This window comes from Balearica regulorum, chromosome Z, assembly GCF_011004875.1.
Source record: "Balearica regulorum gibbericeps isolate bBalReg1 chromosome Z, bBalReg1.pri, whole genome shotgun sequence".
Taxonomy (NCBI): domain Eukaryota; kingdom Metazoa; phylum Chordata; class Aves; order Gruiformes; family Gruidae; genus Balearica; species Balearica regulorum.
In genome coordinates, this window is record NC_046220.1 from 78,673,538 (window position 1) to 78,697,896 (window position 24,359).

Below are 24,359 nucleotides of genomic sequence, written 5' to 3' on the forward strand. Positions count from 1 at the left end.
ACTTACTTGGACGCTGAGGATGAACTGGTTACAACTATGGCTGGTCAGTCTGGCTGGAAATAGAACTGATGCTATTGAATCTATGAGGAAACTCATGCTCATTAGGAAAATCTTTGTATCAAATAAACACAAAGAAGAGACTGTGAGGGATGAGGAGCTACCTGCACACTCCACACTGGCAACAGATGCTCAAGGAGGTCAGTTGCTTGACTTCTGCATGCAGGTGTCCCATTCCATGCCCAGCACTTCCCCCGTATGCTCTCTGCCTCACTTCCCAGGAGGAATCTGCTCTATTCAAAAGGTGACATTAACACTTTAGGTGAAGGCTGATGGCCACAGACGGTCTGGGCCATGTGTAGGCTGGGCTCCAACAGCTTACTGCTGATTTTCTGAGCTAAGTCTAAGAGAGTATGTTCTCTGGAAATCAAAGGAAAGAACCCTTTATGGGAAGAAATTATCTTTTCCTTTCATTGGCAATTCTCAAATTTTAGGCCAAACAAATGGCCTAGTTGTGAAAGACTGAGTATCCCTGAGGATTTCTGAGAACTCAAAAATCACATAAAAAGAGGAGAACAGGATTCATGGGCACAAGTGGAGTTACTAAGTCAGGAAATAAACTGAAAAGGCCAGACACCTCATTGGGTCAGATATCTCACAAAGTTGCTCAGAAGCCAAAGTCTCGCCTGGAGCATATTTTGTTATAAGGTCTTGTTCTGGGACCCAATGGTCCTGGGAAACCTTTCTCCTTTTCTGTAACAATTTTGCCAGTCACTGCTGGGACTTTGGTGGAAATCCTTGGAAGTAGATTTCCTCTGCAGCCTTTCCACATCATGCTCCAATGACCAGCTTCGCTCAGTCCAATCTGCCCAGCTGCAGCAGGACACAGTCAAAAATCAGTCAGCACTTAGGGAGTCACTTCTCTTTTATCTCACCTTGCTCTCCGTCTGCTCCCTTCCCAGGCCTTGTCCTTTCTTACACAACTTGTGTATCATCAGATAACCAAGTAAATATCATTTCGGAGAGCTGCCCCCTTTTGCCATGCATCTGAATAAGCACTGGGTTTGCAGTTATTTGTTTAGCCACTGAGCTGAACAAATTAGATTAACACAACACATGCAGTGAGGGGAGGAGGACAGGAGGGAGGGTGGGAGGCCTTCTAACAGAGAAAGGAATGATGCTGGGGAAGTGCTGTCATAGCAATTAACCCTGCCTTGGCAACAGTGTCCTTCGTTCCCCCAGAAAATCTGCTAGGTAATTCCCCTTTCCTCTCCTTCATGTTCCTTGCAGAACTGGGGCAGAGCTGCACAGGATCAAAGCTGTGCTTCAGAGCTCAGGAGGTTGTGACAGCTGCGTTTGTGTGAGGGGAGATGTGTGGGAGAAGCTTCCTTCTGCTAAATTCAGTGACACACTGTTAACAAGACAATACAACAGCCAGGGTTGGTTGCTGTTTTCTTTCCCTCTCTCTTTTTTTTTTTTTTACAGCCCGATGAGACCTTTCATTATATTTCAAACATGTTTCTTTTAAAGCTGTTGTGAAGATTCCCTCCTACTGCTTCCACTGCTCTTCTTCTTCTTTTGCTGCAGCTGATAAGCATCTCCCTCTATCTAGTCCTGGTTTATACACGAGACACAAAGCATGGGTTTGTGGCCAAAGAGCTTGCTCTTCTCCTTTAGAAATGGGCATCTCATAAGAAGTCTGCTCTCACCAAGCCAACTAGTCACCCTCATCTCTAACTTCAGGAAACTTAGCATGTTCTTCACCCACAGAGTTGAAGAACAGGTCAATAACATTTCCAAGGCAGACTTTCTGTTGGTGTAAGTTAGCACAGCTCCTCTGTAGTCAAAGAACTTACTGTCCAGAGGGACCAGATTAAAGCATGCAAACATTGGAAAAGTTGTTTATCCATATTTTATAGATGGCACAGCAGAGTCAGAAAAGGGTGATTCGCATGGAATTGCTGTCCTGTCCTGGGAGCAAGTAGAAATCTCCTGCATCATATACTAGTGATTCAAACACAGAACCTCTCTCGTACGAAGCAGCAGTGACCATCTTACAAACAGTGCTCTGGAAAGGCCAGAGCCTTGTCCATTTTCCAAGAGGAAATTACCAAAAAGACCACAGGGAAATTTCCCTGCAAAAACTGTCTTTAAACTAGATAGTAACAGTAACAAACTCACCCAAGATAAGAAAAGGACTAGGTGTACCAAGGTAACTTAATCATATTTGTCAAAAGATAACTTTGACTGTGTTCCACAACTTTGACTCGGAGCTGGTACTTTTTTTCAACTCTCTGCCTCTCTAATTGAAAGGTCTGGAAGCAGTGACCTCTCACTGCTGGAGACACAGCACTGAATTTTGATTTTCTATTTCTGAAATAAACTCCTCTGCAAAGGGGGGAAAAAGTACCCCCAGCACATGAGAACATCTCAGTGATTCCTCTTCCACCACAGAAAAGAGTGGGCAAGTGCTCAGGTAATTGGAAAAGAGATGAATCTAATTGCAAGAAAAGCTTTACTAGATTAATCAATTTAATGTCACCTCTGATAATTCTTGAAGCAATTCCATGTAGATAATCAGGATGTATTGATAATCCGAACTAATCAAGAGATGTGGAGAGACAGAAAAGCCTTTTACCTCAGTGTACTATTGTTGCAAAAGACACTTTTGAAAGAATCAAATAATTTTCCTCTTTTTTATTTTGTTGAATGAAATCTGTGCTCAGAAAATTTTAGTGTTGACAGAAAAAGATTCGAAGATCTTTGTTTATCTAATCAATCTGGAACAGTCCTGTTCTTTTCCAGGACTTTCCCAGATTCTAAAGTATTTTCCAGTGATCTTCAAACTGAAATAGGGACCTGCAGCCAGAAGTTAATTAACCAGCCTATTGGCCTCAAGAGTAAATAACACTAACAGCAAGAATTCTGTGTTTCTCAGTGGAAACTTGCAGGGGGAACTAGTAGAGATGGTGGCAGAAGGATGACCTCAGAGTTAGATAAAACCTGTAAGGTGTAGTCAAGTGGGAAGCATCAAATCCGCACCCTTATGAGGCAACAATGCCAGAATGAATTTGCTCTAGGGTCAGTGAAATGACCAGTCTTGGAGAACACTATGAGCTTTTGGATACTGTGAGTAAAGTTATGGTTCGTGCCAGATTTAGGAGGGATGATGCGTGTATGAGCAATGGCAGAAAAAGCAGGGTGAAAGTAACTATTTCTCAGTGCTCTCCCTGCTGGAGGTGCAAAGGAGGGTGTTAAATGGGGTGCCTGTGAATATAAAGCAAAGAGTTAGCTGGTTTGTCTGCTGCTTGCGGACGGAATGCTCCTCAGAGGCACTGGTATTTAAAGGGGCTTCCAGCTAATAAGTGCCACTGCAGAGGGAGGTTCCTGAACCACTATGTTTATATATAGAAAATTATATTCCCTCCTCCCCAGAAAAGTGCTGCATGGCTTTCTGCTTTTGCAAGAGAAGAATATTGACAATGAGAGGGGAGAAGCATGCTATAAGGCTGACACCTCCCTGCCTTTAACTTTACCTAGCTGAGCTCACTTCATGGATTCCCCAGAGCAGTGGGAAACAGGGCTGATGTGGATCTTTAGGTCACGGATTTTCTTATTTAAAAATATTTCTGGAGCAAAGACTTCAGGCTTTCAGGTTTTTTGTTTGGTTTGTTGTTCGGGTTTTTTTGTTTGTTTGTTTTTTTCCCCCCATTCATTTTCTACCATCCTATCTCCATATTCAAAGAAACCACTTTCCTTGGAAAAAATAGTGATTTTTTTATTTCTTTGATGTTGGCAGATATCATGATCTTTAAAATGGGAAAAAGAAGACCTACTTAAATCTCCTGGATTTCCCAAGATGTAATTCCTCTTAGCCAAAGTCAGCAGAAATATTAGCACTTTTCAATAGCCCTGAAGGCTGCCATACTCTGTTGTGCTATAGGAGAAGAGAGGGATGTGACTGATGTTTAAGAGAGGCATCTGGAGAACCAGGCTCCTAGGTTTTGTCTCTGCTTCCATCACCAACATGGCAACACCACTTTTGTCAAATCTCTTAGGACAAAACTTTAAAAACCAGAGTTCTTAAACTCAAACACCTCCATAGGTCTTCTGAGGTCTGAAATCATCAAACATAAGGGCTTTAGGTGCCCTGTGAGTGTCAAACCATGAATAAAAGCATTTATGCCATCTCTAGAGGTGATAGCACCTCTAGGCAGCTTTGTCTTCCCCAGTTCTAAAAGGAGGCTAAAAGTACATACCCCCAAAGGACCACTGCACAGAGCTGAGATGCTTGCAAGGGGCTCTGGAGGAAGTGCCAAGAGGTCTGAAAAGTGAACCTCCCTCCCTTCCTTTGCACTCTCTGGGAGTAAAATTCATTCCTACCAAGAGAGCGTCCAAAGTTTTTACAGGCCTTAATTTGTGCTGGATACTCCTCAGCAAATGCTATTCCAGATGCCAAAGGCCAGCTGCAAACTCCACAGCAAGAGCTGAAATCAATTTGCAGCCAAAGTAAAAAAGCCTGTATATCTGTCCCTGGCTCCTTCACTTTCCTGCAAAGCCATGAAATGAGCTGCTGCCTTTGGTTACATGGTTAATTTCAGAAATGAAAAGACCGGTAGCAATAACGGCATCCCTGGCTACAGAGTGCGGAGCTCGGGAAAGAAGATGCCGGTAGCCTTTGCAATCCAAACTGCCATATACCCTCTTGGAAACAATTTTCTTCCAGTTTTTTGAGAAAATAAAATAGGGCTACTTCTGGGGAAGAAATTCAATCTTTAAAACATATATTCAGGTGAGTGAGGAAGGCCTTAGATAAATGCTAGTGAATATCGCTGAGGGACAAAGAAAGGGGACAGAGATTATAAAAACAATGTCAAATTTGAGGCACTCAGAGAAGGGAAGAGAGAAGTAATTTTAAGTGTTTGGGGAAGAGGAGAAAACCTTTTTTTATTTTTTTCTGCAAGATGAAAAATATTTCCTATTATGACATAAATAAACCCGGCCTTTGGTGTATATGGAAGATGGACATTTTATTTTCCTCTCTCTCTCAGATTCAGAACAAAACAATAAAACAAACAAAAAAATCAAAACTTTGTTTTCACAGTTTACTAGAACAGTCCAAATCCTCTAACTGTGCTAAATCCAGCAAGAGCAAAGCCTGATCACCAGTGCCACATCTGCCATTTGACACAGGCTTCTCAAAGACCTTGAACACCAGGAGTCTGCTCTCCTGCTAAGTGAACTGTTACATTTCATGTTCACTGTCTGTGCCCTTCCTCTGTCATTTTAGGCTGAAGAGGGCTGGACTCATATACTTTAAGGAGGAAAGCTAAAGTTTGAGGGAATTTTTGCTGTGTCTGGGTTTGTTGTTTGGGTTTTTTTTTTTTCATTTTTGCTGAACCAGAACTTTGTGAATGATAGTTAAAAGCAAGTAAAGAAGCGATGTGCCTGACATCCAGGAAGATACTACACTTAGGCATCTAATATTCCTCCAAGGTGAGTTCATGTCTGTGCTGAGTGCCAGAAGCAGGCCTGCTTCTGTACGTTGAGAACATTTTCCATCAGTTAGGTGCAGAGCAGGGCATGGCAGGTGGATTGCACCAGCGACGGGTTTCTGCACCAAGGCTGTATTTACCCACACTGCTGCTCAGGCAGGAACAATAACACTCACTGAGTCCCCCTGCCATGTTTTATACCGTGAAAAGTGACTGCTGTCCAATGCCATTATATTTCTTCAAAAATAAAGAAATGGTTTTCCACATGTGGTTTTCTAGAGGCTATAGTTTGTCTCAGTATTGCTTAACCACATTTTTCCTTTCATGAATGTTTCTTGATGTCCCTGCAGGCAATTCCACTTCAGTTGGTACTTTGTACCTCTATAGCTGTGGAGACCTGAAATCCTGCTTGCCCAGCATGGAGACAAGACAAAACACAAAATGGAAAAGCTGCCTGAATTGACTGTATGGACTTGCTGTGTCCAAGAAAGTCTTGCTTTTTAGTTTATTAACATCAAAATATGTCTGTGGTGAAACATCCCCTCATTTCATAAATAAGAACCAAGCACAAATGCAAAGTGGGACCAGATCTCCCAAATCTCATGTTGGTACCTTAACTGCAAAATGATCCAATCCTCATGGGACTTTTGGCATATATATATATATATAAAAAATAGAGAGAGAGAAAAGCTCTTGGAACTTGATTTAGAATAGTAAAACCCTAAATTAATTGAGCTGTGATTCAAACACATGGCACATCAGAGACAGGAGCTCACCCAACCATGTCCTCCATCACTAACAGAAATACAGATTCAGGAGAAGACAAAAAAAATAATTATGTATCTTACCACTGCCTCAGTCATCCATGGTAAATCTGAATATATAGAGCTAGAGACTGCATGGATCCTCTGCTTTGAATGTTTCTCGGGCTGGCAGATGAAATACTGTAACTCCTTAAAGGCTAGCCCAGTCAGGAGACAGCCCTGACACTCCACTATGTTTAAAATGCTCATGTTTAACTCAAACTCTGGTATGGATTACACTGCATATTTTTGGCTGAGGTTAAATTGATTCGTAATGATTTGTGCCTCTCTCCTGCCTAGTAACTTTTCATTAGATGCACAGATGTCTTAATAACACTTTGGTTTGGCTTTAGTTTCTTTTCTAACCAAGCTCACTCCCAGTATTTGTGCTGGTGGATGGGGATGGCTAAGAGATTTATTTCTTTCTGTTGCATGTGGAAAGCGTTAGCTAACAAATACTTCTTTACTTTTGCACCAAGCTCCCTTGTGCTCTTAGTTCCCTCTGTATATTAACTACAGCTTCTTACAGGGGGATGATAACTGTGTAGCTCACGTTGGGTTATATTTCCTTTTCCCCACTGAAACAGCAAGCAATTGCCTCCAGCCCCAGGTAGGCTACATTGGCAGCATCACAGCAATAAAACTTACACATGACTAGAAGAGCTTAAAACCCTACATGAAAAAGATACTACTCAAATTCCTACCCCATTCATCCTTAGGACCATCAACTGCCTGTTTAGAAATGTGATCAGAAATGAAAATGAGTGAGATGGTTTTCCAAAAGTCCAGAGACTCAAGGGTCCCAAAGAATTGGCAGAGCTGGGCTGTGGTTTGCACTGACATCTAAAGAGCTTTAGATAGTTACAAACATGCCGTGCATTGACCATCTTTAGGATGGTCAGTGCCACCCCTGCTGCAAGCATTGACACTTGATCAGATGTCTAACTCATTGTGCCTCAACTTTCCACCTGGAAAAAAAGCTTTTCCAGCCTTCCCCATTGAATTTGAAAGCTCCTTAGAGCAGTTCTCAGGTCATCCTAGATACATGAATAGCACTTACTGCGTGGGGACTCTGGTTATTGAAATGTTCTCTGCAAACCACCACATTAAAATTGTGAGTCAAGAAGTTGTCATAAAAATATACATATATTTTAAACAAACAGAAATAAATACTCCTTCTTGAGATGACTTTTACCGTATTATGAAATTGTGAACAAAGAAAATAAAATCCCATGATGACAGTTCTAAAATGTTTACAAGAAAAACACAAGGGGTAGGGGAAGAAAAATGCACCCATGCTCTCTTTCATTATTAGTTTCTAGAGCTACTTCTCCTTTCCTTTTTTTTCTACTGGAGGAGTTGGGGGGGGGGGGGGGGGAAGTATTATAAAGTGAGAGTTTAACCCCATCAGGACCTCTTTATAATGCTTGCACAGCAAACTCTGTGGCAGCAGCAATAAAAATAATGAAAGGCTCTGTCTCTCTGTTGAGATGGCACACCATGTTTTATAAGCATTTTGAACATTTTCATTGAAAAATTGTATTTCAACAAAATAAAAGCAAAAGACACCTCAACAAGGTTCACAACATTTCCACCCCAAACACTCCCGTTTTAAAAAAAAAAAGAATAAAAAAATCCAAAAACAAAACCAAAAACTGTTAAAAAGTTGCCTTATGGCACTTTTTCAATCCTTTCTAGCAGCGATCGTGATGATTTTGTTGGGTTTTTTTAAAAATTTTTCTTCACTCTACCACTTTCTGGATAAGCCCTCCCATTCTGTTCCCCAATGGAGAGTAAAGGCATTGCCTTTGACAGAACGACTCTGCATTGGGACCAGTATTTGCAAGGCCTGAATGTGATTCAATAAATTTTCAAGTGCTTTAAATTTGAGGACAACATCTCACCTTGGCTAACATTTCTGAGTTTTTTGACTTTTCCCTCATTCCCCCCTCCCTTTCTCTTTAATACAGTTAATCTGTTCCTGGGTTTTGCTACAATAAAGTCTCTGGATTAGTACTATTAATAAAACCCTACCATCCACCCCCTCATTCAATTAATCTATGCATCTGTTTTTTGTGTGAAGGTGTCTGATGTCAACTTTGATGATTTAGTGCTCATAAAAAATAAAAATAAAATAATAAAATCACCCAATAAGCTCTTAAAAAATAAGGGGGGGGAGGAGAAGGAAGACCTGTGGTACAAAACTATAAAAGGTTAGATTAGACTTTAGCAGAAAAGTCTCTGTGATAATTACTGTTATCTGCTGATCCATAAACTCTTCACACAAACTGCAACAGTAAACCAAAAAACTGACACTTTAATAGCAATGTGCTTTGTAGCGCGGGGACATCTCTCCTCCTCCTTCCCACGTCTCTGTGCCTCCGAATGCTTCATTTCCTCGCAGCCCTCTGACAGGTGGAGCTGACAACCCGGATTCCTAGCAAGCAGTGAGCAGCTAGAGGTCAGCACTAATTATTGCTAAACTTTTGCAGACTCACAGCATGATCTAGTTTGGAAAGGAGGAGGAGGACAGGGTGAGACGGACCATCACTCTGGTAGTTTGAGATTTTTTTTCTTTTTTTTGGAAGGGAGAAGGAAATAAGAGGATACCAAGAAATTCTGGAAGAAAAGAGCTGAGCCTGTCCAAAGTGCAAGTCCCACTATTTCCTGCTGACCCAGTACCGGTTAGGGGTTGACCTATTGGGACGCAGCACTGTCAAGAAGGACCTGGAAGTCCTGGTGGACGCCAAGTTATCCATGAGCCAGCAATGTGCCTGTGTGGCCAAGAAAGCCAAAGGTCTCCTGGGGTGCATTAAGAAGAGCATGGCCAGAAAGTCAAGGGAATTTCTCCTCCCCCTCTACTCTGCCCTGGTGAGGCCACATCTGGAGTGCTGTGTCCAGCTCTGGGCTCCCCAGTTCAAGACAGACAGGGAACTACTGGAGAGAGTCCAGTGGAGGGCTATGAGGATGATGAGGGGACTGGAGCATCTCTCGTATGAGGGAAGGCTGAGAGAGCTGGGGCTGTTTAGCTTGGAGAAGAGAAGACAAAGAGGGGATCTGATCAATGCTTATAAATATCTAAAGGGTGGGTGTCAAGAGGATGGGGCCAGACTCTTTTCAATGGTGCCCAGTGACAGGACAAGGGACAACAGGCACAAACTGGAACACAGGAAGTTCCATCTGAACATGAGGAAAAACTTCTGCACTCTGAGGGTGACAGAGCACTGGGACAGGCTGCCCAGAGAGGTTGTGGAGTTTCCTTCTCTGGAGAGATTCAAGTCCCGTCTGGACATGATCCTGTGCAACCTGCTCTGGGTGATCCTGCTTTAGCAGGGTGGTTGGACTAGATGATGTCTAGAGGTCCCTTCCAACCCCTGCTGTTCTGGGATTCTGCGATTCTGTGATTCTGTAACCCTCAACTGGCATAAAGTGGCATGTCTCCACCAACTTGATCTGTTTTACACTGCCAGCAGCGCACTAGTCCCCAGCATCTGCGGCACAGCCCTTTTGTGGCTCACAGCTGGAAGGGATCTGGTCACTATGCAGATGGAAAAGGAGAGATCCAGCAGCACTGGGAAATTTTTCTGGACTTTAATAAATAAAGAGCAGATTTATCAATGCCAACTTAAGGATGCAATTCTGGACAGGGAAATTGAATGCTCTGTTTCTTATGTTTGAAAATCATTTTATGAGTGGCAATTTTGTGCTGTTCCTGTAGACTCATACAATGTTAGCCCCTTGCAGATATCAAGGGGAAATTGGATAAAGTAGGGGAAAAATATAGCTAAGGAACAGCAAACTTTAAAACAGAGAATTTGAGTCAGAGGACTGCCCCACACTTAGCCATGCAAGAGGTACTCTGAAGTTAATGATTCTATAAAACAATTAAGAGGAAATTGAAAATTTGAATATAATTAAAGACTCTAGGCCAAAACATCAGCTAGCATAAATCACTAAAGGCAATAGACCTCCACTTCCTTCCACTGGCCCCATCCTTGTCTCATTTCTCAGCCCGTTAGAATTTAACAGGAAACTATCAGCCATCTCTAAATATTTTGAACCACATAGTAAAATTCAAGAGAGATTCACATCCAGTTTCTCATGTCTTATAAGAATAGTGAAAACTCACCCTGAAAAGATCTTACTTTCTATTTTATGGCATCAGGTTTATTGACTCATTTTCTATAGAACACTTAAAATTTGATAACATCCTACTCAGTTCAAAGGGAATTTATTCTGAACAACAACTTCTGCAACACTTTTATTTAAAATATAGTTATATGACCCAAACAAACCAACCCATAAATTTATAAGCCAATAACAATTGGGACAAAACCAACCTACCATCTTGGAACAAGAAATAAACATAAAACTGGTCTAACAAAATTAATTAACAACAGTAACAAAAAATATTTCACCATTTCTTCTAGATTCACAGACTCTAGGAATACAAGGAGACACGGTGATTTTTAGTCTGACCTCATATACAAAACACTTTCATAGAATCTCACACAGCAGTTTCTGCATCAGGTCTTTCTGTTTTGTCTAGTATACAGCACATCTTAAAAATCAATCCAATTTTCATGTGAAGATCCCCTACTGATGGAAGATCCATTGTGCCCAGCATCATCCCTTTTTGCATATTCTTTCAAATCCTTTTTTTGGTCTAATCACAAGCTGCGACTCCAGAATCATGTTACATAAACTGAATGTGTACCTAAATCTATTTTTTTCATGTGGTAGCAATACTCAGGCAAACACATATGCTCAAAATTTGTAAAAACAGGTGCCCAGAAATAAAGTCCTGAGATCAGAAAGAACAGTCCTTGTTGTTCCAAGAAACCATTATCCTGATCAGCAGGCTTTCTGTGAAATTTCTGCATAAAACATATATGCATATATTACCAGTTTGAGGAAGAGTCTCAGTAAACTGAAAGGGAGAATGCATTTGAAACAGACAAAAAAAAATTATTTATTTTTTAGCTACACTGCATAATTACCCTGTGAAACAAATTGCCACAAAGTTCCACGAAAGCCAAGACTTTACTGTAATTCCAAATAGGATTAGACATTTATATGCATAATGAGAACATCCACAGTTGTACTGTCTTGGATAAGAAATGCTGGGGAAATTACCCTAATGCTTCTAGGCATAAGTCAACAGCATAGGAACAAAGTTGAGAGGAAACTCAGTTTATTCTGTATTTATCCCATATGTGGATTGTAGCACTTGGTCTGTAACCCCCAAAGCTGAGCATTATCTGGAGGTAGAAACAGACCATTGGCTCAGTCAAGCAGGTCTAGCAAGATTCAGTTATACAAGTATAACTTTCAAGTCACTGATGAACGCACAAGGTCCTCTCCTCATACAGAGCAATCTTTTTTACTTAAATAGCTATCTTTTGTGTAACACATATCCATACTGTCTACAGCTATATGAGAGAGGAAACTTGGACTGAAGTTTCTACAGGATTGAATTGAGTATGATCTTAGAAAAATCCATTTCTGGTTCTGTTAATGAGATAAATCCTCCACTGCAATCAAGCAAGATTTATGCTTTTAGATAGGGAGATCCTAGGTTACATACCAGTAGATTACAAGACTACTGACAAATATGTGTCCTTTGTATGGGACAGCAGACCACATGTATCCCATTGTCCTCCTAAGTGTTGGTCTCTGCTATGTTGCTTTAAAGAACTCAGGCAGAAGACTCCTCAGCAATGTCTGTTCTATCCATACTGAATGTCATGCTAGTCTTTGGCATATATTCCTGTCTGGTGTATATTTCTGCTTGGGTCTTCTAATACTGACTTGCTTTTTCTTTATGGATTTAGGTAGGTCCCAGCATTGTGTGTATGTGGCTTCCCTGAGGTCAGTGCGCATCGTAAATAAGTGAACCATAGCAGACGAAGTGAGAGAAAGCAACACAGAGCAGTTTGCCATTTGACCAGCTCAGTTTTGCGCAGCCCGCAAGACTGTGTTTAACAACTGTCATTATCAGTATGCTACTTGACTATTTCTAAATTGTGATGGTATAACAAAGCCGGCTTTTAATAGCACATTCCTTTGCCCAGATGGTACCCCACAAGTCCTGAACACAACAACCAAATCCATCTCTGCCCTTACCAGCAGCTTTCCATCACAGTAAAGTCTCATTAGTCCAGACCAAGATGTGGACAACAGCACCCAGCAACCAGCAGATACCGCTCAGAGATAAAGCAAAACAAAATCAGGGGAGGGAGGAGTGGGGGGTTAAAAATATCTCAGAAACTGAGCCTCTCTCCCAGGCAACTTTCAATCTCATTTATTTATTTATTAATTAAAATCATTTAAGCCACGGAAACAATCTCTGGAGACACGGAGTCTCATTTAGACTTTTTTTTTTTTTTCTTTTTTTCCTCACCAACTGCTTGGAGCATCCTGGAATGATCTCTTCATGCCTCCTGAGGGGAGACGTGGCACTAGCAAAGCCAGAGGCAATTTTCAGGCTCTTGTTAGGCCATGAAGGATCCACTAGAGAGATCCTGTTCTATTCAAGTTTTCTGTTTGACCACAGCCTATGAAATAAGCCGTGAAGTTCTGGCTCTGCTGAAGCCAATAGCAAAATAACTACAGCTTCCCTGAAAACAAAATAATAGTCAGGGATCCTCAGCTTTGAAGATGGCCTGAGAGGCAAGAGATAAACTCTGTCCACCTTCTGTTGCCCCTTGAAAAACAGTCTTGAAGCATAACAGTATTAGGGTAGTGGAACTGGGTCTTGGCTGAGAAATAAAATAGAAAATATAACACCCAGGTTCAAAATACAGCGTGACTTCTTGAGATAGAGTTGGCCCAGCAGCCACTGACAGCAGAAATGAAGGAGCCAATAAAAAGCCAAAGACCCAAGAAGTAGTGCAGTAAATGGCTTCATACATTTAGTTTGCAGCTTCCTAACTCAAAACTATGACCCTACTCCATGCCAGCAAACCAGGCAGGAAAACACTGAAAGAATAGGTCTTGATTTGGATGTGCATCGAGCTCTACCTCAAGCTACCAGCAAGTCTCCAAGTCCCTTGTGTTGGGGAAAGCGTGAGGCCTGGAAGGGCTGGGGGAAGAGACTGTTTCAGTGCAAAGGCCCTGAACTGTGGGGGGAAGAAGAGGAGTAGTGGGTGCTGAATCCACTTCTGATGTGTTCTCATGGGGAAGCCGAGGCATGCAAATATGTGCAGCTGTTGGCCTGAAATCACCAAGAAACAAGAAACACCACCGGGAACCTAAACCCTCTCTCCAGCTCTGTGTTCAGTGCCTGGATGCCAGCACCCTCCCCTTCAACCAGGACACATCTTTATCCCTTCCTGAAAGCTATTTTTCCCAGTTTAGCTCCATTCAGCTACACTGAGCCACAGAGATCACTGCAATCCTCCAGCAAAAAGCTTTGCAACGTCAAAGCGTTCTATAAAGTCCTCCCTCTGTCTCCATCTCTTTCTTGTTTTTTTCTTTCTCTCCTTTTTTTTTTTTTTTTCCCCTCCACAGCCCCTCACATTATTCATCATAATCATAAAACATTCATTTGCGCTTCTGACCAATTGGAAGGCCCTCGCGGGAGGCCATAAAGGGGGGGTGTCAGGGTTATAATGAATGTAAATGCCAGGTGTTTAAGCTGGATAATGTGCAATTTGCAACTCAAGCAATCTGCACAATAAGCAAACCTAACGTTATGGTACCTGATAGGGGCACGATGGCCATTCAGAGAGAATGAAACATTTTACGACCTCTATGTTGCCCTGATCTCATGATCTAATAATAGTCCAGACAAAATTAGTTCCTGCTATAATGTCTTCGAATGTTTGGGGGGGGGGGGGGGGGGAGGCGGATGGGGAGGAGGGATATCAAGGAGTTGGAGAGGGGGATGAAAATTATATCAGGTGGCTGAGCTGAAGTTTCAGAGGATCAAAGGGAATTGCAAGCTGGATGTGCTATTTAAGACAACAACCTTCTGCTGAAAGTAGGGAGGTCAAAGACAGGGCTTTCCTAACTATCTTGCACATACATATATATGCACACACAGAGCTGTTCCCCAGGATTTGGCTGCTGATGAAATAAAAATAGGTTGAACCTTGTGCAAGGGCTGATTTTCTGGCAGTGCAGGGCTGGACAGCCTGATTCCCCAATGCCTAACAGAGCGTCATCGCTCATAAATTAGCTAATCTCGGGCTGGAAATAACTGCGAAGAGGAGTTATTCCCATCTTGCTCCCCTGATCCAAAAAGTGAGTTTCATTTTCTTTCTTTCTTCCCTGCAAGACTGGGTCTGACTCGGCGAGGGAAGGGGAGAGGCAGGTCTCCATCCACTCCTCTCGCCCCATCGAAGAAATGAGCATGGCAGCTGCTCTGTTCTGGTGGAAGGGGCACCCCAAGGAAAGCCTCTCCTCTTTTCTCTGCAGTCTGTGCAATGCTCTTTAAAATGGTGTTCAGATTGTGAGGAACGTTGGAAAGAAAGAAAAAAAAAATTAAAAAATCTTCCAAACAGAATGTTGAAAGCCTCAGAAAGCACAGTTCCCTTTGGGGAATTCAGTCAGGCTTGTTGCTCTAACCCACATGATACACTTTCCTCTTGTGGTACAACAGCTCCAGACTGTGCTCATTGCACCTCTGCGGAGCAGGACGGGAGTGCAGAGGCTAACCTGCGGCTAGGGAGAGCCGTTGGAACTGCAGGCCTGGCTGAACTCAACCAAAAAATGCTGCTTGTCCTCCCCTATCTCCACTTCTTGGTTTCACTACATCCACCTCAGTTCTGACATTGCTGCTCTGGGTGAGCCTCACGACACCTGCATGCCTTCCAGCACCCAGGTGCTCAGTTACAACCATTTTACTCCATCTAACCACAGCAGCCTTGGAAACACTTCCTGGCCTTTGGAAGCTCTGGACACCACAGCTTGTGTTTACCCTGTACTGGAAAGGCCATTTCATAAAGGCATCAAAAGCATACCAGAAATGGTAACATGGATTTTATTTTTAGTTTTTTTTTTTTCCAAAGTAATGCCATAGCTCAGTACAGTCTTGTGCACAGTGTTCAGCAAGATGGATATATTCCAAGACTCCACATCTATTTCGTTTTACAATGTGGCTATTTCTTGGGTTTGAATCCAGAAGAGAAACACTAAGTCCTGTTGCTTTGGTATTGGTTTTTGTTTGTTTGGGGTTTTTTGTCCTAAACACTTTATGAAGAATTCTTTCTCTACATCTTTTGTGTTTACTGTTGAATACAAACTTGTGCATGTGTGACAGCTGGATAGATATCTCACCTGTCTGACAGAGCTAGATAGCTGGATTTGATTCTGATGTTGTAAAGCTGAGTTCACCACTGTAACTACTGAAGGAAAACTGCCACTCTGCTCTCATGAGATTTTTGGTTTGTTTTTGAGAAGGACCTCACTTTCAGAAAATTTCTACAGAACTAATCTAATTTTAGAGTTACATGAAAACAAGTTTTTGCACCAACCTTCATTAATATTTTTAGAGTTTTAGGAGACAAATTATGATAATTTAGTCACAAACTTTCTCTGAGACGTTCCCATCAGAAATTTCACGCGTACATGAATACAATAATTGCCAAACAAAATGTGATCAAATTTGGCTTCATTTTTTCCCTGAATCTCCATGAAATCAAAGAAACAAGCCAAATGCAAAGAAGCATCTGCTGTGTGTCTGATGTGCTTACCAGCATTACACTACATCTTCTACCCGAGGTCTCTCAGAGTTCCCTCAGTCGTTTCTTCTTGCTGTATTTTGCTGAGCTTTGGATCAAGTATGGCACATGGAAAATAAAGAGGTTATTGGTGATGGCCAACATGGCTTCACTAAGGAAAAGTTGTACAAATCTGGGGCCTTCTATGACGGGGTTACGGCACTGGTAAGTAAGGGACAGGTAACTGACATCATCTATCTGAAATTGTGCAAAACATTTCACACTGTCCTACATGACATCTTTGCCTCTAAATTGGAAAGCAATGGATTTGATGGATGGACCACTCGGTGGATAAGGACTTGGCTGGATAGTAACACTCGAAGAGTTGTGGTCAGTGGCTAAAATGGAGACCAGTGACGAGTGGTATTCCTCAGGGGTCGGTACTGGGACTGGCACTGTTTAACATCTTTGTCAGGAACATGGAGAGTGGGACCGAGTGCACCCTCAACAAGTTTGCCGACGACACCAAGCTGTGTGGTGTGGTTGACACGCTGGAGGGAAGGGATGCCATCCAGAGAGACCTTGACTTGAGGCTCGAGAGGTGGGCCTGTGCAAACCGCATGAAGTTCAACAAGGCCAAGTGCAAGGTCCTGCACGTGGGTCAGGGCAATCCCAAGCACAACTACAGGCTGAGCAGAGAATGGATTGAGAGCAGCCCTGAGGAGAAGGACTTGGGGGTGTTGGTAGACAAGAAGCTCAATATGACCCTGCAATGCAAGCTTTCAACCCAGAAAGCCAACCATATCCTGGGCTGCATCAAAAGCAGCATGACCAGCAGGTCGAGGGAGGGGATTCTCACCCTCTACTCCGCTCTTGTGAGACCCCACCTGGAATACTGCGTCCAGCTCTGGGGGCCCCAGTACATGACAGACATTGGCCTGTTGAAGTGAGTACAGAGGAGGGCCACAAAAACGATCAGAGGGCTGGAGCACCTCTCCTATGAGGACAGGCTGAGACAACTGGGATTGTTCAGCCTGGAGAAGAGAAGGCTCCAGGGAGACCTTATTGCGGCCTTCCAGTACCTAAAGGGGCTACAGGAAAGCTGGAGAGAGACTGTTTACAAGGGCATGGAGTAATAGGACAAGGGGTAATGGCTTTAAACTGCAGGCGGGTAGATTGAGATTAGATATTAGGAAGAAGTTTTTCAGCATGAGGGTGTTGAGGCACTGGAACAGGTTGCCCAGAGAGGTTGTGGATATCCCCTCCCTGGAAGTGTTGAAGGCCAGGTTGGATGGAGCTTTGGGCAACCTGGTCTAGTGGAGGGTGTCCCTGCCCATGGCAGGGGTTTGGAACTAGATGATCTTTAAGGTCCTTTCCAACCCAAATCATTCTATGATTCTATGATATAAATCTCTTAAAACCTTGAGAAGTCAACTGCACGCCATTATGCTCCCACTTCTTCAGACGTAGACAGAAAATGAGACTTTAGCCATTTCATGGTCATAAACTGACAGATGATGGGGTCTTATTTCACCTGAGGCCATCCTAATTCCTAGCCCTTTACCACCTGAAATCTCTGTCCCATATACTACTCAGGGCTGCTGCTAGTCTCTATGAAGTCATTAATTTCAGGTGACCTGCAAATAATAACATATACTTGCACCCTGGCACCTCTCTATGGTTCTGAAGACAAAATCCCCAGTGACAGCTAGAATTGCCAAATTTGAAACAGGTGTCCATTCTGTGCAACACAGGATACAGACTGAAGTGGAGTTACTCCTTGTCTGTCTTCAAGCTCCATCACAACCCCTGATAATGGAGTCTCCTTCTCAGGTATCAGTATCAAGTACCTAACATTTGCTGCCAAAGGGATTTAGGCACTGAATAGCAGAACCTGGCAAAGCTCAACAACTCCTTTCTTGTCAACCTGTGTTTCAACAACACAGCCGTAGGTGGCTGACATTTTACCAGAAACAGGGATGAAAGGTAGCTTGCCTGATTTTCTGTTATAATTTCCTGTTTTGGCTTTTTAATTGCATGCATGTGGGGAAAAATATATCAGATCTTGGCAGGGAAAAAATGCCCCTTCAGAACCTAAATTCTGTGGATTTTATTTTCTGGAGCAGATGATGGTCTTTGTTTATAAGGAAAATTAGGCCAAATCCAACATTTTCACAGATGGAGGAGCCTGAATTATTTATCAGAGGTTCATGATTTTTCTTTTTTTTTTTTTCCCCTTTTTTTTTTTTTTTTCCTAGCTGGTAAATAATCAAGTACAAAAAAGCTGATATTTATTTCACGACTGGGATCAACTCCACACCAGCAAAGCTAAAACAATTTCTCTCCATTTTACTCCCTCCCTCTTTCTCTCCCTCTCCTCTCTTGGATATATTCCACTTGTATAAATAATTAAACATTCATTGGGCCAAGAAAGAAGGAGGAGGAGAGAAAGAGAGACAGACTTTTTGGTGTTGCAGTTGAAACACAGAAAAAAGTTTCATACAATGAAAAACAAATGAAATGGCATAATTTAGCTAGTTCCAGCTGTTTCAATTGAGGACACAAGGAACACTGAAGTAGAGACTGATGAGATAATATGTTCCCATGGAAACTCTTCTCCTAACGCCTAATCATTGAAAGGTTGGTTTAAGTCATGCATTTGAAAGCTTTGCATTACTCTGTCTTAAAATGTTTCCTTTTATTTACTAGTTTCTCTATGCATTCTTTTCTTCTTTTCTGTGTTTAAAGTCTATAAAAATTATTGTCATTGCCGGTACTCATACAGCAATGAGTTCCACTAGTTCAGAGTCTGGAGAGACACAAATGTCCCTGGAACAAGAATGGGGAATATTTATGCTAGGTCCCAAATGAATTATAAGAAAATTTGCAGACTACATCTGGACATTTGAAAGAGGTGCAGCAGTAGAAGGAACGAAAGAGAAAAAAACAACCAACCAACCAACCAGGAGCTCTTGTGAATTGAGACCAATGTGAATTAACCAGTACTTTGCACTGAAACCTTACACTGGCATAGAGATCTAGGTTAGGATATATTCAGATTACTCATGAGGAATGCTGAGCAAAACCCCACAGGAAAATGCAATCCTTATCAGCTTGATCGATCCATATCATACTAGTCTGGAGGTTCCCAAACCTTCTTTGTGGATCCACATCTGAGTATTTAACTCTGTTCTACCAAAAAAAAAAACAGCCAACCAACCTCCCTAATATACTACTGCACCTCCTGTAGTAGTCAAGGCTGGATCCCTTTAGCAAAGATCAATTTCAGAAAGAAGCAGGAGCACATGGAGCTAGCTGAAAAAATTTACTGCATGGGAAATGTCTTATTTAACTCTAGAACTCACTCTGTGATGGAAATGAATTGTATATCCTGAAGACAATAGTTTGAGAAAATTGTTGTGTTTCAGCTCAGTGATGCCTCTTTGACACTTGAAAAGAAATGCAAGACTTTCAGCAGGTTGAAGAAAGGATAGATCCCTTATCTGTACCACAAAAATGTATGATAGTCCTCATGCATACACATAAGTCCAGGCTTTGACAGCACCTCCTGTGAAACACCCAGTAATTTCTTTTTAGCACAAAGAACCAGTAGTAAAGGGACAGTTGTGAAAGATCGTTACTTGAAGTTTAGCAAAGACTTGGCACAACAACCAGAAAAAAAACCATCTGATAGGTCTGCTCAAAGTCCTGCAGATGCACTCCTGTCAAAGCAGCTGAAACTAAATTGGTTTTCTCTTTGACGGCCATTAAACCTGGGTTATGCTCCACTGATCTGTTGATCTAATGGAGAGGTCAATTTTCGTGAGATGTGGTGGATAGGAGAGCTAAGGAGAGGGGTCATTTTTCATTCAAGTATCTGGCTTTGGCTTTAAAAGAAATTGTCTTGCAAGAAGAGTGAGATAAATACAGAAAAGTTTAATGAATGTTCTAACCTCTTTCCCTATAAACTTCAACTCCATCACACTATTATGCTTTGCTTAATCTCAAGGAAATAACCTCAGGAAAAAAAACAGGGTGATGTCTGGACTAATCACAATCACAGTACAACAAATAATACTCTCGCTAGTAATTTATCAAACATCCCACTTGCACTTCAGCAAGTTTTTCCCATGCTCATCTCCTTGCCAAGCTCTATTCACTTCCCTGCAGAACAAGGAAGGGATGGCTTGCCTGGGGATGGGGGAAGCAGGCATCCCTGCTGCAGCAGTCTGCTTCCCAACTCAAAAAAGTTGCGATCAAAGGAAGAGATGCAGACCTGAAAAGGGTAAAAGTACCATCAAGTCAAAGCATCTGTTAAATGAGAATTGTGTGCACTGGGAGCGTAAGCCAGTCTTACAAAATGCTGAACAATCACAACTGTCCTTACAGTGAAGGGGAGAGGAGTGCTTCCCAGGGATCTGTGGCAAGGGATCTTTTCTACCTAGATAATTGTGAGTTCTGTCACCTAGGGATTAGATACAGGCTTTGCACATGGTTGCAGAACAAGGAATTTGGTTATTCAAATGGATTTGAGGACACACTTAGCAAATAATTATTCCATGTCAATTTAATCAGTTTCTTTTTTAAAGATACAAATTCAAACTAGGATATTTCATTTAACAAAAAAGGTAAATAGATATTCCAAATAAGTAACAATTCCAAGTTACATTCACATATCTTAAATGAATTAGAACAGTTAAAAAAAGAGTTCATAGGTCTTTGAACTACCCAAATACATTGAAAGAACATATTATCATTAAACATGTCTTTTGTCAAGGATACCGTATCAGAAACAACTGAGTAGCACTCCTCTGCAAACATTTCTGGTCTAGCTGACTACATCTACAAAACTAAAACTTTATGAGAATATTTTTTTGAATGAAATGTCAGTAATAAACTAGGATAAAACTCAGTATGTAGCTAAAAGGCTCTTTTACATACCATTTAACTGTCACCACTCAGTAATTGCAATTACAAATTACTGTAGCTTTACAGTCACCAATCTGAGATTAAATACTTCAGAAAAGTACTGGATAGACACCCCAAAGTAAATGATCTCTGCCCTAGTTTGCTAATAATTTAGGCATTGAATCTTTGAGTAAAACAGACTGATGGAGTGGGCTGGGAAGACTGGTACAATGAAAGTAAAGGAATTTGCTAGGCAATCCCAAATCACAGGTTGTCACTTAATCATCAAAGGACACATGGGAAACACCTCAAAAGCATGGACCATGCATGCGGAGGAGACCTTATGCTGTACCTTACGGTCTGCATTTGACAAGCTCTGAAAACCCAACAGACTTTTTCTCCATATGGATAAGTTAACTGGGAACCATAATTTTCAAGACAAATATGGTATTTCGGAACAAAAACAGGAACAAAGGAGCATTCTGGACACACCAATTTCTTGTTGCCAATTTAAGCTCCTGCCTCCAATGCTCACACAGAACAGCACATGGATTGCAAAGGCAGAAACAAAAGAAACCCTATCAAAACACTACCCCACTCACGCTGCTGGGGAGATGATGATAAAGAAAATTAACTACAGGTGACATAATAGCCCAGCTGGTTAGGACACTGTTGGAAAGTGTTCACATACAGCAATGAGGAGATAAGAAAACCAGAATTGACAAGAACAGCATGGAGGGTAAAAGTACACTTAAGGAGGAATTTGTGAGATGAATAAGATAGCAGCTTTGGAAAAGGTGATACCAAAATAATCCTGCTTGTAGAGCTCAGACTTGGTTCTGGCTCAGCATCCTCTGTGTTCAAGGGACACTCCTGCTCCTGTCTACAGCTTAGCCAGTGCATGGAAAGAGCAGCCATCACCAGTGGTCCTGTGCAGCTCTGATTTCCAATAAGGTGTGAAATCAGCATTTGGATTTGAAAGCCCTATTCCAAAGCACCTGAAATTTGTATCTTCAATTTTAATTGACTGAGACACCCTTAAAAGGAGGGAGCTAAGCACAGCCTGCAGGTACATAATGCCTGACAGCCAGTGTTAACAAGGATGTACTTAGCTTGCCTGAAGAAACAAACAAGCACAGAATTGATAACTATTTCATGAATGAGCTGTAACATGTTGTTTTAAAAAGATGCTGTCAGAAGAAAGATACAAACAAAACAATACATGTTATTGAAGGGCAGCTGCTATTATCTGGGCTATTAGCGAATGGTAAAAACTATTAAAGCAGAAACAGTGTTAGAAATCTAATTCGCTTTTCAGTATTAACGCTATTTACTGCTTCACTCTTCTCTTAAGTGAACAGAGAAAACGGACTAATCAATTTTCTGTCCTAGTCCTAGCACAATTTCTTAGCAGTGCCTGAAATAGTGTGGTTGTGGACTGTATATGCAGAGCTTACAAGCTAGACAGACATGATCTCAACAGAAAAAAGGGGTTATAATGGATGGGGGAAGAAGAATATTGAGAAAAACATCAGGCTCAGTTAATTCCTTAATTTCTGGGGATAATTTAAACTTTCCTATAATTTAGTTATTTTTTTATTTTCCAGTTCCATTTAGAGTGTAGCATACAGCTAGACAAGATAGCTAATGACTTTGTGAAACCAAATACCACCTCTCTCTCTAACTCCCCCTTTTCATAAAGTTTTCATGTCCCACTCAAGGGTCCTAAAGCAACTCTGTGGCACAGACAAAACCCAGCTCCTGAATCCTGTTACTTTAGCTAAAAATCTCATTGTGCATATTCCCAGTCAACTTTAACACCTGTGGACCCTTTGAATGTAATGGACTATAGAAGGGAAATGTAAGAGAAAGAGGTAACGTGGCATTTGGGCACAAAAGGGACAAAAATATACATTAAAGTAAGGATTTGGAATTTTACTGACTTTTTGTTTTTAAAGTTCAGAAATGCTTCTGCTGAACTTAAGTTTGTGTAAAATCATGAGCGTTTGAAGCACAGGGTAAGCACTTTAAATGCAAGCCAAAGGAAAGCCTATTTCCATTTAAACTGCTTAGCCACACACTTGCAGACATGAAACAATTCCGCCGAGGTCCTCCTGTACTCAGGAAATTCTTCCCGGGTCACTGACCATCATTTAAAGGGCACATCTCAGCCCAGTGTCCAGCGTGAATTTTTCAAATTAGCCTTCAGTTGCTGCCTCTGCAGTACACGTGATTGTGCTCAAAAACCCTGAGCTTTTCAGAAAGGCCTCTATACCAGTTTAACAATCGAAAAACAATACAAGAATATATACTTACTATATTTCACATGCTGTGCAACCACGTACACAAGCCCTATGAAAGTTGGACACCAGCTCCCTTGAAGGCTCTTTATTAGGCTTGCGTGCCTTTCTGAGAGAGCTGCTGTGTGCAATTCAGCCCAAGTGATGGGGATCTGGTGCAGGAATCACTGTAATCCCATGGCCTCTATTATATCCAGAAGGTCAGGAGAAATGATGCCTTCTGTCCTCAAAAGCCTCTGAGTCCTTAATATTGAGGTAGGCATGGGAAAGCCTTTTGCGATGGTTGGTTCAGATAAACATCCTAACAGCATGATAGTGTTGGCTTAACCCCAAAGCTATGTCAGCTGTTTCTACTGTCCAGAGACCTTTGTGTACCAGGGATGTGAAAGTCCTGCCAATATCAGAGGCATCTAATACAGAGTCCACCTCGCCATCCCTCCTTGAAACTCACCTTTTCAGTGACACTTCCAAACCACTCAACACCCACGAGGCAGCTGGTGTGCTATCAGTGCAACTTCCCAACCAAATCATAATCCGCTCTATATTACCTTGCTCCCCCTCCATCTGTTTGCTGTGTCCTCTCTCAGGCGTTTACATCTCTGAGCAGTTTGGGTCAAGGACCATCTTTTCATTTTGCATGTGGTAAGTGCTAAGCACTTTACCTTCAAATAGTACCTCCCCCTCTCATGGCAATGCATGCTGTAATAAATCAACAACAACAACACTCCCAAGGACTGGCCTAACTATGGAGTAGAACTGGAGTATCCCGTGTCAGCCTTAAACCCCTTCAGGTTATCCACTCCTCACTTGTTGGTCACAGCAGAGCAGAGATGCTGCAGTGACACCAGAGCAATTTCACGGGCAGCCCACAACCAGAAGCACGACACACGCCTTGCAAACACAGACAGAAAACCATCCCTCCTTCTGCGCCATGTCCTCATCCTTGGTCCCTTTGGACGCTGCTTCCATCAGCTCAGCGCAGTCGGGTCTGGAATTCTTGGGTCTGCCTCAGGAGTGAGTGGAAAAATCCATCAAGTTACTAATGTATATTTAAAAATAACTGCACCTATGTCTCCCCCCCAAAAAACCCCAACAACCTAGCAGCAATAAAGCCCACTACTTTCTTATTTCCCTGCCAGATATCTGATTATCTGCAGCACTAGCTTAAGTCCCCATTTTTCTTCTTCCTTT